This window comes from Hipposideros armiger, unplaced genomic scaffold, assembly GCF_001890085.2.
Source record: "Hipposideros armiger isolate ML-2016 unplaced genomic scaffold, ASM189008v1 scaffold_14, whole genome shotgun sequence".
In the NCBI taxonomy this organism is placed as follows: Eukaryota; Metazoa; Chordata; class Mammalia; order Chiroptera; family Hipposideridae; genus Hipposideros; species Hipposideros armiger.
Window position 1 is genome coordinate 1813237 of NW_017731364.1, and position 15052 is coordinate 1828288.

At 43.4% G+C, this 15052-nt stretch overlaps 1 protein-coding gene across 11 annotated transcripts in view; it reads left to right on the forward strand.

Annotated features, from left to right (window-relative positions):
* The first annotated feature begins 8381 nt into the window (after positions 1-8381).
* The window catches only part of KLHL24 (kelch like family member 24), a 38238-nt gene continuing 31567 nt past the window's right edge, over positions 8382-15052 (forward strand). For 4 of the 11 annotated variants that reach the window (XM_019668325.1, XM_019668344.1, XM_019668371.1 and 1 more), the window contains exon 1: positions 8382-9118. The gene's annotated coding sequence lies outside the window, so the exon portion shown is untranslated. Of the gene's footprint in view, positions 9119-10225; positions 10332-11880; positions 11903-13563; positions 13737-15052 lie in introns of those variants that run through there. The other 7 variants (XM_019668379.1, XM_019668392.1, XM_019668336.1 and 4 more) reach the window with 4 other exon arrangements.

Consider the following 15052-nt stretch of genomic DNA (forward strand, 5'->3'; position numbering starts at 1 on the left):
GCTGAGCTCTGCTAAGAGGGTAGATCTGAAGTGTTCTTACCACATAAAAAAGAAAAGAAGGGGCGGCCGGTTAGCTCAGGTGGTTAGAGCACAGGCTCATAACACCAAGGTTGTCGGTTTAATTCCCACACAACTAGATTGAAGACAACTACTTGACTTGGATCTGATGGGTCCTGGAAAAACACACTGTTCCCCAATAAAATTTCTTTAAAAAAGAAAAAAAAAAGCTTTGCGCAGTGGCAGTATCGTAGCCAATGAGGTTTATCCGAGGCACGACTATTGCTAATTGAAAAAAGAAAAAAAAGAAGAAAATAGTAACTATCTGAGATGATAGATATGTTAATTAGCTTGATTGTGGCAATCATTTCACAATGTATATGTATATTGAATCATCAAATTATACACCTTAAATATATTCAATTTTTCATTATCAGTGTACCCAGTAAATTTTTAAAATAAATAAAAATAATTGACTGTACAAAGAGAAAAACAGATACCCTGATGCAGCTGGCCTTTCCAGGGGTTGCTTCTTCACTAAAGTAAATTCAGCATCTCTTAAAGTTCTCTCATTAGTGAAATTGTCTTTTCTTAAAATACAATGACAACATTTCAGCATTTTGACATTATACGAGGTTTGACAATTAAGCTCATGAACTTGTTGCAACAATGTTGCTAACCTTTTTTGATATCAGAGGGATTATTCATTATGAATTTGTATTAATTGGATAAACAGTTCACCAAGTTTACTATTTGTAAGTGCTGAAAAGGCTGCGTGAAAAAGTTAAATGACCTGAACTTTTCATCAACAATTCATGGCTCTTGCATCACAACAATGCACCAGCTCACACCGCACTGTCAGTGAGGAAGTTTTTAGCTAGTAAACAAATAACTGTGCTGGAACACCCTCCCTACTCACCTGATCTGACCCCCAATAACTTCTTTCTTTATCTGAAGATAAAGGAAATATTGAAAGAAAGACATTTTGATGACATTCAGGACATCAAAGGTAATACGACAATGGCTCCAATGGCCATTCCAGAAAAGGAGTTCCAAAATTGCCTTGAAGGGTGGACTAGGTGCTCGTGTCAGTGCATTACTTCCCAAGGGATGACAGTAGTGATTTTAAGCAATGAGGTATGTAACACTTTTTCTAGGATGAGTTTGCAAACTTAATTGTCTGACCTTCGTATAAGAACTAAATTCCTAAATTGTATTAATTCTAAGCACCTTCATAAAGTTACCAGGATAAGAATTTTTACCCTGGATTTGTTCTTACATATTTCACTTGCGTGTGGAAAATATTACTATGATATATAACTATAATATGGTAATGCTTTGCACACTCAAGTGAAAATCAAAATGATGCAGGGTGAAATTTTTACAAGAACTGTAAAGGAGAAATTGTAGATAACTTCCTGTATTTGTTTTATTTTCCACTAACATGGCAATCTTCAAAAGTTTTGCATTACTAAACATCAACTCTGGCATTTGAATTAATAAAGAAAAGTAAGGTGCCCTCCCATTCCTTACTAGTCTTTGGGACAAAGATTATTCAGAGTCCATCCTGAAAAGCATCTAAATTTAGAGATTTGCTGGGGGAGCAAAACTTTCATGTACCAGTAATAGAAGCAGAAAGGCTTTCCAAAGTATGTCAGGAATGTGTTTGCAATACTGTCACAAGCAAGGTCAAGAGTATCTGGCCCTGTGCACTGGTGACCTGGGGGCCTTGCCGTTTTCTAGGCCAGTCACAGAGAGATCTAGGGCTGGAAGCAAAGGTGGTTGCACAATAGTGAGCATAGGTGCTTAGTTCTATCACATTAGTCAGGCAAGTGTTTTTTAAAACACTTTCTTTAATTGAGAAAGTGTATACATGCACATAGTTTTTTCAAAAAAAGTGTCAAAAGCTTACTGAACAAAACAGGTCTCCCTCAACCCCTGACTATTATTAGTCCTTTGATCTGCAACACAGAGGCAATGGTGGTTTAAGCTCAGTTATATGGCCATTGAGTGTGGATATTTTAAGAGCAGAGGCAAACAGCTTTCATACATCTGGTGGGCCGTCTGTCTATCTATCTATCTATCTATCTATCTATCTATCTATCTATCTATCTATCTTATAAATGCCTGCTGGGAAATAGAAAATAAATTAGAGGTCAGGACCCTAGTGAGTGTTCAGAAACGCAGGCTTTGGGCCGGCCGAGTGGCGTGTTGGTTAAGAGTCGGCTTGGGACACCAGCTCTGAGCAGCAGGGCCCCAGTTTGGATCCCACATGAGGGCCAGTGACACTGCGCCCTCTACAGCTAAGATGGTGAACAACAGCTCAATCTGGAGCTGGGCTCCTGTGAGTTGCCAGCAACGGCGTAGGCTGCAGCCCCTGCTGCAGTGGGCTGCCGTGAGTCACCATGAGCAGCCATCCAACGGCCTCCGAGCGACTGTCTCACCCAGAAAGAACACAATGATAATACCAACATGGGCCAGTGAAGCGACCTCCTCCACAACTAAACTGAAGAACAAAAGGACAGCAACTTGTCTGTTCCCCTCCCCCGATTCCCCAACGGTGTTCCTTTCCCCCAATTCCCCAATAAAATCTTTAAAAAAAAAAAGAAATGCAGGCTTTGTTTTCTAGGTTTCTAAATCACTTTATTTCTTCAGGCTTGTTTTTCAAATCTAGATATTAGAGGTTATATGCTTCTTTTCTTTCCTTCTTTACCCCTCCTATTCTTCAAGCATAGAGGACATAGCTAGAATTGGTGGGGGAGGGGACAATACTAACAGTAACAATTTTGGTTGTTAGTGAGCACTTACTATATAACTGGCACTATATATTTTTTCCTCATTTCATCTTCATAACAATTCTGAGCCCATAGGTGTTTTTATCCTCATTTTTACAGATGAGAAAATTGATAAAGATTAAGTAATTTGCTCAAGGATATATAGCTACTAAGAAACAAAGCTAAATTTTAAACCTAGACTCTTCAACTCCAAAGCCCCATGGGAAACACTTAGATTTTAAGTCTTTACAGGGAGACAGAGGACATGAAGTCATGATTGTCAAAAGTGAGGAGCTGATGTAAGGGGGTGAAAAATGACATTGCACAAATTAGAGTGGTCCCTGGACTAGTGTGTGGCAACTGATCTGAGATCTGCATTAGGACATTTAGAAGGTTGCACCGTTCAAAATATGTGCTTCAGACAGAGCACCTGATGAGCACAGTGTAAAAGAGTAAAATGCTTGGCCTCTCTGACTCCATCTTGTTCAAGCCTGCTTTGTTCTCATGGCCTTCAGGCTAATATTGGGTTGTTAGAAAAGTCATGACGCATTTTTGCAACAAAAAAACATAGAAAAATACGTCATGACTTTTATGACAACCCAATAGCTTCTGCTTAGTCTTGCATATAGACATGCCAATCATTAGAGGAATTTTGCTTGTGGCTTGAGTTTTACAAAATCAGCCCCTTACCAGAGGGTGTCTCCCCCCTCGAGGACAAAGAAGTATGTATTGTTTATCAAAGATTTGCAGGAATCTGGTGACCAGGCTCACATCAACTAAAGTCTACAGACTGAGCACAATCTTCCCCTGACCCCGGCTGGCACCCAGATGCCTGCAGTCATCAGTCACCTCTTGCCCTCCCATTTCCCCCTTCCCTTGACATAAAAGAAGCCTGACCTCTATACTTTCTAAAGATGGATTTGAGGCACCATTAGGTTTTCCATCTTCTTTGTTGGCACCTTCTCAATCAATAAACCTTTCCTTACTCCAAACTTACATTTTGAGCTCTGGCCTTTCAAAGAGCCTGGCACATGGACTTTGGACCAGTAACAATGGCATCAGGTGAGCTTACTAAAGTGAGAATTCTTGGGCTGGAGGATGGTGTGCCAGCCTCAACAGACATAGTTTCTTAAGAAACTGGGTGAGGTTTTTCAAGAACAGGGGAGATCTGCAGTAGATATTATTGGACAGGTCCAGCCCTTACATACCTGCTGAAGGATTCCTGGGAGGGCTGCCCATCAAGCAAAAGGGAACCACAGAGGGACAAGACACACTCTCAGAAACTGCAGGCATTGGAAAGGAGAGAAGGGCCAGGTACAGCATAAGAAGATCAAGTTGGAATTAGTACAGGCCTCTTAAATGTCACAGGGTGGCAAGAAATTGGAGATGAAGTCAAAGTCAGCTGGGGCCAGCAGCAGGAATTTTATACGAACTCACAGCCATCTGTGGGACAGACTGCTGAGCAGCGCTAAGAGTGGGAACGTGGTCATTTTTAAAACTGGCCTGAGTGTCTGACCAGATGCCATGAGTAGAAGACACTTTCTGTATATGTTCATACCTAAGAGGGTTTTGCAGCAAGTCATGTGAAAAGGTGTTATGAGGTATCTGTCCCTTGGAGAATCAGGCCTACCTAGAGCAATCAGAGCAGGAGTAGTTTATGACAAAAAATCAGGTTTCTTCTGAGACCAGAGGGTCCACTTGAATTCTCTCTACTGGGGAAGTAATTAAGGAAGAAGAGAGGAAGGTAATAACAGATCCTTGGGGCAGAAGAATAAAGAGAAGAGCAGGGACTCAGTACAGGGAGGATGCAAATATGCCTCGGCCCCCTGAAATCAGAGCCCAGGGTTCACAGTGATGACCCGTCACCTTTATCTGCATCTAGTGGGCAAATTTGGGCACAAACAGGATCCTGAGGCCACTGAGGACCCAAGTCCTGGCATCTGATTGACTTCAACCTGTGAAGGAAGTTTCAAACACAAAGCAAGGATTGCCACTCTACCCCACCTCACCCCCAGGAGACAGGAAGCTCACTTTTGTTTTAGTTGTGAGGAAAGACACCTTGTGGCAGACTGCACTCCCAAAGAAAAGCTCAGGGATGGGAGAGGGAGCTCACTTTCCTGGTGGCAGAAGACCTAGCCCATTTCCCAGGTCTCAAAATGGAACATTTTCCAGCTATGTCTTTCCTTGTTGAATCCTAATGCTACTATGTTTGACTCCAAGTTTTCATTGGCCTAGGGGAGCCCAGGACTGACAGTCTGGGTGGAGGTGGGGCAACTCAAAACTTCCCTGGTAACTACAAAGCCAGGGAGAGTCAGACCTCTGCATCCAAAAGGACTTCAGAGCTGAGTCACTCTAACCTCACCAGAGAAGAAGGGAGAGAAGAGGTTGTCCTCAAGACTTAGGAGCCATGAGCAAATAGTATACGTATTGTGTTTACTCGTCCCTTCACTCAACACTCGGAGGGGTATTGTGTAACAGACCTGCTGATATGTTAAATATGTCTGTGGAGGAATACAGGGAAGCGGGGAGGCAGAGATCATTTATGATATTCTCTGTCTTCTGAAGACTGGAACTTTCTTGTTTGAAAGGCGATATGTGTGAAAAAGCAAATTACTGAAAAAGAGGTGAGGGTGGGAGGTTGTCTAGGCGGAAGGTGGCAGAGATCATAGAGAAGGAGGAAACCCAGGCTTGTGGCTAGAGAGAGGCCCAGAGAGAGGGTGTTCGGTGAGAGAAGAGAAGCCGGCTGAGAGAGGAGCTGAGGTGAGGGAGCAGAGATGTTTAAAGGAAATTGTTACGGAGTTTTGTGGTGTGACATGCCATGTAATTCTCTCTTTGTGAAACCTTCAGTAAAATCTCCATTCATCAGTGATATGCAACTTTGGATTTGTTGAGGAGGAAGAGCTCAAAGTGCTGAGCCCATGGCTGGTCAAACCACCCAGTTGCATTCAGGGACTGAGTGTCACATTCTAAAGGATGAGGGAGGTGTGCCCGGCTTCACGGTAGGTGGCGGGGAGAGGACAGATTTCGAGAAGGCTCCACAGAAGAGGTGGCACCAGAGATGAACCTTAAAAGAGGACCCACATTTCTATTACAATTGGGAACGGGGGACTTCAAATACGAGAGGCCAAGAGCCGAGGCAGGAAGGTCTGAAAGTGTTTGGTGTGTTTAGAGAGTGATGATTGTATGCATGGAGGAAAAGAGCAGGCTGGAGAGAAAATAAAAAGAATGGCTGGAGGGCTCGCCAAGTGGCGCGATGGTTGGGGGCTGGCTTGGAATGCCAGAGGGCCCCGGTCTGGATCCCACGTGTGAGGGCCAGTGTCCACAGCTGGGATGCTGGGCAGCGGCTCAACCTGGAGCTGGGCTGCTGTGGGTTGCTGGCGACGGCGTAGGCTGCAGCCCCTGTGGCAGTGGGTTGCCATGGGCTACCCTGTGTGGCCAGCGGCCAGCGTGAGCGGCCAGCGGCCGCCGTGAGCAGCTGTCCAAAGGCCGGCAACTGGTGTGCCTCGCACGGGAGGAGCGCAATGATGGTGCCAACTTGGGCCAGTGAGGCGGTGTCCTCCACAACTAGACTGAAGAACAAAACGACAGCAACTTGTCTGTTCCCCTTACCCCAATTCCCCAGCACTGTTCCCATCCCCTCAATTCCCCAATAAAAATCTTAAAAAAAAAGAATGGCTGGAGGAACTATGGATGCTTGGCAACCTTAAACCTTAGGGGCTGTCATGGATTCTCTGGAGGGCAAAACAAGGACTGCCATGTGCTATTTGCAAGAAGACAGAATATGGAATGATACATTAATACTATACCCCTGAAAGGAGAGGCTCCCCTGACTCCAAGTATCTGCCTCCTTCAAATGACCAGGCCAACCTGGATAGTAAACTCTGCATAAAATAAATCACATTACAGCTTAATCTCGCTCTGTTTCAGAAGATGCCCCCTGGACTGGACAGCTCTGCTTATATTCCAGCCCCAGCTGAGAAAAAGGCTACTGCATGGCCATGCTCACTGACTTGTGGGGTAGGCATAACTTCCAGGGTCCTCCACCAATGCTGAACCCACTCCTACTCTGGCTGCCTGAGGAGCTCCCACACCCTCCAGTAGGCCTCTGCCTATCTCCAGGGCCACCTGTCCCATGGGGCCCCTCCCTCCTTCCTTCTCTCAGCTGTGATTGAACACCCTATACCCATCGGCCCCAAGAGAGTTCTGAGGGCCTCATCATTCGGCCAAGTCCAAGTGGCTCCCAGGCGGGTCTGGTGGCACTTTTTTTTTTCTTTCTCTCACGTCCCCTTAACCTCAAGAAGTAGAGATCATTCCAACAGTTAACAGATACACATTAAACACCTACTTAGGTGTGATATGATACAAAATGAATAAGGTAAGATCCCTGACCTCAGGAATCTCAGTAAGTACTCAGTCGAGAAAGGCACGTAGTAAACATGGACAGTTAAGTGTGATAACTGCTGGGAAGGAGGTAAGGACCAGTTTCTGTGGGAAGGCAGAGATACCTAATCCAGAGGAAAATGGGGAGGAAAGGAGAGTTTTCCAGGAGGGAGGACCCACACACTGACTCCTGGAGAGAAGAGCAGGAGCTGCCTAGTGAATGGGCTGAAGGGAAGGAGGGGGCATAGGAAGCATGAGGAGCAGGATATGAATGGGAATGGCCTGGTGAGTCCTCTAGGCAAAGGCGGGTAGTTCATTGAAGCTTGTGTTCAGGCTGCAGAGGTAGACCCCAGGGTGCATTAGGAAGGAATTTACATGTGCCGCCAGGGAGCAGAGACTTGATTAAAGCAGTGAGGACCCACAGGTGCTCAGTTGTCTGCCTTTTCCAGGAAAAACAAAAATCCATACAAGAAATTGTAAACTCTTTGACTCTGCATTTAATAATAAATATGAAGTCTTAGTAACATAAACATTAAATAATTATATAACCAGAAATTATAATATTGGAAAGACGGGGGACAGGGATGACAATTTCCTTAAAAGGAAATAACCATACACTACACAGCAATATAGATGTTCAAATACCAGAAGAATTCAAACACTTGAAAGGGGTGGTTTCTGGAGAATCAGGAAAGGGGAAGGGTGAAAGGTGGGATTGCTATTGCACTACTGGCCTTGTAGTATTTAACTTTGTAAATGAACTATTTAGAAAGACAATTGTGTTCCTATACTAATATAAATAAAATTATTTTAAAAAAATCAATGTGTGCACTCCAGCTTCACGACTTAATAACTGAGTGACCAGGGGCCAACTCTTCATCTTACCTGTTGCTTAGTTTCTCACCTGTAAAATGGGAGAGTAACGCCTATCTTCCTGAGTTATTATGAGGACAGAAATCCTATGTAAAGTGCCTAGCACTGAGTCTGGAGCTTAGTAGGAACTCAAAAACTGGCAGACATTTTTATTTTTAAGAGAGAAAAGAAGCCTAAAAGCATGTTTCAGAGGCCCGCACACAGGCCTTCTGTATTATATACACCTCTGGTCATTGCAACACATATCTTATTTAATAAAGACATGACTCTATTCATAAAGAAAAGAAATGATATTAGAAACCAAAAACTAGTTAAATGTTTGAAAGTCAGGCGGTATAGACTCATCCTTGAAAAAAATATTTGCAGAAATAAAGACAAAATAATGTCCTTTGGTGAATCTATGTGCCTTGGAAAATAGGGATTCGCGACAGCTATGATTTGCATGCATGTCTAAAAGGTAACCTGGGACTTGATACAGGTGACAGTAACAGTTTTACAGAGAAAGACGGTTTCCCTGCGCCGTCTAGCGACCAGGTTCTAATCCCTTTCACCTATCAAGCCCTCAGATTTCACAATTCGCTAAGAAGGGGTCAAATTAATAAGATCTCTAAGCCTCGTCCCAAACTCTAAGATTCTGCGACTTCTTGGTGATGTGCTTTTTGCCTTGGACGTGGCAAAAAACATACGACTCAGGTTTCTCACTAGGCTCCTAACACGGGTGCATCTCCTTAACCTGTCCCTATCGAAAACATAGTATTTCTGAATCAGCCCCTCTCGTCACGCTCCGCACCCGACATCGCCCCACAGCGGGAAAACTAAGTGGCCTCCGCGGTCGCCCCCCTGAATGGGAACTACATCTCCCAAGGTGCCCGGGGGCGGGGGGAAGCCCAATAGGATTGGCCAGGAGTCGGTGACGTTCACTGTTTTGGCCCGGACGGTCACATGTTTCCTTTGTTGTGAGCTGCTGCAGAGCCTGGTGGTGGCTCGAGGAGACGCTGGCGCTGAAGGGAGCGCTCCGCTGCTGACCGCTAAGGGACCGCAGGGACAGCCGCTGCTGGCCACTGCTGCTGGCCGCTTCCAGCCTTCGCCGAGAGGTACCCAGGGATGACAGCTCCAGGACTGGCCGAAAGGCGAGGAACCCGCCAGAGCCGGGGGCGGAGGGGCGACCGAGGTCACGACCACGGGGGGTGTCTGCAGGAGGGAAGCCAGCAGCGGCGCGCCTCTCTGAGCCAGACGAGGGGGTTTGAGGAGAGACTGCGGCTGGGGCTGCAGGGCCTCTGACTAGAGCGCGGGGTCTCCGGAGCCCCCATGGGGGTCTTCAGTCCTGGCTCTTAACGACAGTCCTGAAGGCAGGGCACCCCAGCCTCCTGGCACTGCCGCCCCGGAACCGCGGCGCTGCTGACGCGCCCCGCCGGGGGGCGGGTTGGGAGGGGCATGGCATCTAGGGCTGGGGGTAGCAGGTGCGGGTCCCCCCGCCGCCTCGGGCGCGGAGGCAGCTGGTTGACCGGGCTGGGGTAGACGGATCCCGCATGTTGCCGTGGGGCTTCGAAAGGGGCGCTGCTCATTTTTTAGTCGAAGCAAGCACAGAATGCGAAGGCCTCAAATCAAGCCTTCCCTTTTGGTGGGGGCGACCGTTGTCTGTCGGGCAAGACTGACGGGGTCACGGTGGGTCCTGAGGATACGGGCCAGAGAAACCCCATTAAAGCGGTTGCGAAATGTGCTCGGCACTGTCACCTGACCGTTACCCCCGCCCCCCTCCCGCGAGCCTTTGTTTACCACGGATCGCGGCGGGGCCTGCGCCGTGAACCCGGCCCTGGAGCGACTGTCCCCGGGGAACCCGGGCGGGCGGAGGAGCGGGCGTTCCGCCGGCGGAGTCCCCGCCTAACCTTCCCACCTTCCCACCACTCCAGGACTCGGTTTTTTAATTGGATTCCTAATGTCCCCGCCCTCAAGTTCTGGGCGCTGGAGGCGAAGACTGTTAACGCGGCCAGGACTGGGGGCCTGCGGCTCTTCGAGGGCGGGGACCACGGGGCGAGTTCCGAGTTTTTATTGGGCGGCTGTCTTGTCGCTAGGTAGTCCTGCCCAAGCCGTTCTTCCCCGCCCCCTTGAAGGTGATCTGGAGGACGCGCGGGAGCGCGCGCTCTCGCCTGGTGCAGCTGCGGCCGGAGCGAGACGGCGGCGCGCGCTCCCGCGCGGAAGACGGGCGCCAGGCGGAGTCTGCTCGCCGGCACGCTGCTGCTTTCAGCGCCGGGGCAGTTCTGAACAACCTGGGGCCGGCAGCCACGGCCTGCCGGCGAGGACCCCAAAGTTAGTCCAATTAATGTCGCCTTACCTGCCGAGATGGTGGGAAGGAAGTCCTTTTGCGAATTTGTTTTTGCGGTTTCTGTAAACAAAGTTTAAATAACTAAGGTCTAGAACGCCACATTTTAGGGTGCCCTAGTCTCACCCCTGAGGCAGTGACTACAATTAGCTTTGGTGGGTTTTAACGATTAATCACTTGCTCTTCGAGCAGCTTTTAAAAATCACCTGTTAGTATTTGCAGCTACAGACTGTTTAGGTCCACCGACTGAGATTGATTTTTATTAAGTACGTAAAATAGATTTAAAATCTGCCTGTTTTTCTACTAAGATGTAAAATTAGTCTTCTAAAAACGGAAGGCCTCAGGATATTCTCCTAAAAGTAAAAGATTCTACATCCCGGTTTAGCTGAGCTGTTTTCCTTGTATTAATAATCCTTGTGGTGATTCAAAATTTGTGAGTGAATTGCAGATGTCTTGTTTTAAAATTATAAATTAAGACGACTAATAATTAAATGTACGGGATCATTTAAGCCATAGTGTGTTGAAGATGCGGTTTTCCTTATGAGAAGATCATGGAAATTGGGTACTTGAGTTTTGTCAGATTTTCTTTTCCTGTAAATCTGGAGGAATTCACCCAAAACTTAATGAATTTCTGTGGGAGATAGATTGAGTCCCCTGGGTGAAACAGGAATTGAATATGAACAGTTCTCATTGGTTATGCATTTTAATATATTTTTTAAATTGAAGTGGTGATGACTACACTAGAAGGAGCAGCTTCTGTGATCCCAAACTGCCTGGTCATTTGTGCATCAGGGGTTTTAACATATCTAAAGAAGTACAAAATGCAAACCTCTAACCTTCTTTAAAAAAAACAAAAAAAAAAACCATCACTCAAAAGCCTGTTTATCCAGACAAAGCCTGTGACTTAGTCTCTAAACAGGAGGAAGAAATAGTATTCTGAGTTAGAGCTGACTATCAGCTTTAATTTAAACTTTCCTGGCTTTTGTCCGAGTTCAGGCTAAAATAAAATATTAATGCTTTTTTTAAAAAAAAACTTTGTTTTAACTTCGTTGTTTTTGCCATTTCATTAAAACCCAAAGTCAAGCTTGTGAAAAATAAGTACTGTTTATTAAGTAAGTGACTGCAGTTATTTTTGTGTATCCATTTATCTAGAAATTTGGGACATTCTTTTTCAATAAATATTTAGGTATGGACTGTATAATGAAAAATGTATAGAAAATATTCTCAAGTACAGTATATGAAAAATACATTTTGTATGATTCGATTTCTTTTGTGACTGAAACGAAGAATACGTGGCCACTTGACAACATTGATATTTTAGAACCTTATTCTATTAAAAACAGGATAGCTAAACTAAATTTTTTTTTTTTTTAAGATTTTTATTGGGGAGTTGGGGGGATGGGAACAGACAAGTTGCTGTCGTTTTGTTCTTCAGTCTAGTTGTGGAGGACGTTGCTTCACTGGCCCAAGTTGGCACCATCATTGCGCTCTTCCCGGGCGAGGCAGATCAGTCGCCAGCTTCTGGATGGCCACTTACAGCGGCTGCTGGCCACACAAGGTAGCCCATGGCAACCCACTGCCACAGGGGCTGCAGCCTGCACCTTCGCCGGCGACTCACGACAGCCCAGCTCCAGGTCGAGCTGCTGCTCAGCATCTTAGCTGCAGAGGGCAGTGTCACTGGCTCTCATATGTGGGATCCAAACCGGGGCCCTATGGTGTCCTAAGCCAGTTCCTAGCCAATGCGCCACTCGGCCGGCCCCCTACATTTTTTAATTGAAGTTTGTCACTCGGCCTAAATTCATCACCTAAGGGCTACAATTTTTCAGCATTTGGCACATTTTAAAGCCAACTAAATTGGTATTTAAATATAATTAGGCTTTACTCAATGGCTTCTAAAAATTATTTTTGTAAATAATTTGTGTCACCATTAAGGTAAATAAAAATCACTTGACTTACAAAGCGCTTTTTATACATGGAGAAAACATCTAAAATACTGGATCTCAAACTTGTTCAAGTGGCACAGCACTGGATGGTGTGATCTTGCAGATTTAATTCATTCTAATAAGAGAGTCAAAAACAATTTTGCTAACAGAAAGCATAACTATAATATATTTATAGGTCTTTTCGATTTTAAAATAAAATGATGCATTAAATACCTAAAAGAAACATGTTAGCAGGATAAAAACCAATGACATTGTTTATGTGTCAGGCCTGGTGAGAAGCATGAGTAGACCCAATAGGACAGATTAATACCTGGTGTGATATCTGATTAACAATTTTGTTTTCTTTGGGGGCTGGGAAATATTAGTAGCCAAAAGTTTTAAGACAGGTAAAGAAACACTGAATGGACAAATTCAATATTTTTTGTTCTGTGATTTGGGAAAAGATAGTATTCTTTTTTAGTTCTAGAACCATATGGTTTAGTCGGACATTTAAGCACTCCTAAATTTTTATCTTCAGATACTTCTTATTTCTGTTTCTGTCATTAATCAAAGTCATAATGTATTGGCCATTTGAGGTTCTAGTAAAGAAAGGATAATCACTAGTTGCTATAATTCTAGACAAATAAATTTAAGGTTTTAATTGGCTTCTCATACCTTAAGTGGGTAAATACGTTCTTGGTGGTTCCATTAAGAAATTAGAAATGTTGAAAATAGCAGCTTGAAGACTAGATTTTAAATATTACATTTGTAAGACTTGGTTCAGGAATCACTGCTCCAAGAGTAAAGCTTTAAATTGAAAATTTAAATGTGTAAATTTGTAATTTTAAAAAAGTGGTCATTGAATAGAAAGGTTCAAATAAATAAATTAGCTATTGAGAAAATAGGGTGAAAATATCTGAAATTTATAAAAACTGCTTGGTTTTATGTAGTACCATGTTAAATATAATTTTTTAGTTACTTTAAAATAATGGATTTACTATGTTGCAGTTGTTTTCTGGCTTTCTTTCTATTGAGTTAATATGTATCCTCAAAGATAAACCTCCTCTTGGCTATTAGTCTTTTTGTTGTCTCTGCTATGTTATTCTTCACTCAAGGTTAAATTTGAGAAAATCAAGTAGTGCAGAGCACAGCATGTGGCACTCACTACTGCAGGTTGTAGGGACCATGTTAGTCAAAATGTTGATTCCCTTTGCTTTCTGGTATGTATTAGTCTTTATAAGCCCTTCATTAATCTATACTATCTTTAAGGCTGATAGTCAATTCTTTCTTTGTATAGAATTCCTGCATTATGAAGGAAAAATAAGCTCGGTTGCAGTACAGCTACACTCTAGATCAATTCTGAAATTATGTATCTCATTTGGACTTCGTATGCTGACCTCCTCTGTCCCTTGTCCTTACTACCTATTAGGCTTGTAAGTAGTACCTGAAAGCCCTGCAGAAAATGTCCAGGTGAATTGCCTTGCTCTTATATTCCTTAACATATAATTCTAGACCAGATTAATCATGAGAGAATCTATTCCAACTTGTACCTGTGTCTTCTGCTAGGGCAACATTGAGAATTTGAATCTATTTTAATATCAATCTTGGAGTTCTTACTTGGTTCGAATCTTAGCCAATCCCACAGAATCTGAAATTGGATCTGAATCCAATGTTTACGACCTTAATGCCAGACAGAGTAAGTTCTCTATAAGTGTTTCTTCAATTGACCTGAATCTCTGTGTTGGTTCAGGATCTTATCCATTGGGAAGAAGCACTTAGATAGGACTAACAATCCCTTATTCGACCAAATGGAAATATTCTTTACCAAGGGTACATACAAGTTAGGCTTGCTTCTACAAGTCAAGAGACATGCAAAATAATATTCATCTTTCAATCATAATAATCAGGGAATAGATGTGTGTTTGTGTGTATCTGTAGGAAACATCATAGTCCATAGCTTGGTCTTCACCATCAACTTTTGAATTCACCTAACTTGTTAAGAATTTATGAGTGCTATTTATAGATATCTGGACCAGAAACCAGAACTGCTTGTGTTTAAATACTATTGCTATTCTGTGCACAGTTCAAGGTGCTGGTATTTTTCTCTTAAGTATTCCTTTCCATCTCAGCCACCAAAAAAAATGGGGGAATTGTGCTGAATTAATTGGTTTCTACAGGTACTAAATGTATATAAAGTTCAACAAAGCAGAAGAAATGCATTCATATATTAAAAGGTTAAAAAATTACTTGATAAGCTTAGAGATTTTATATGGATAATCTAGATAACTATGGTTTAAAAATGAAAAATTTTTCCGTGAATTACCCAGAATACTTCAGATTTTCTGAAATTGATTCCATAGGTATATAATACATAATCACTAAACTATTTGCTGTTGGTAATATTGATAGACCAACTCAGAATTATTTAATGGCTCCAAACTCAGATGAAATGTTAATTACCACTCTTCAAATATCCCAATGTACAATTATCACAGGACATATATTTTCTCATCTCAGTGCCACCATTAGTTTGCTGTTGACATGAATATTTATTTGTTTACTCATCTTTCACTCAAGAAACTTTACTGCAGGGTAAAATTATTAAGTAAAGTTGATAAACTAATTTATATGTAAAGTAGCATAAAATTATTAATTTGCTCTAAGGAATTATTATTCAGTAATGATTTTTTGATGCAAAAGTAAACTTCCAGTCAGAAACTGAAATCTACTAAAAGCTTTTCTTCATCGTCTTAGTAAATAATGCCAACTCTGCATGAAGTGATTTG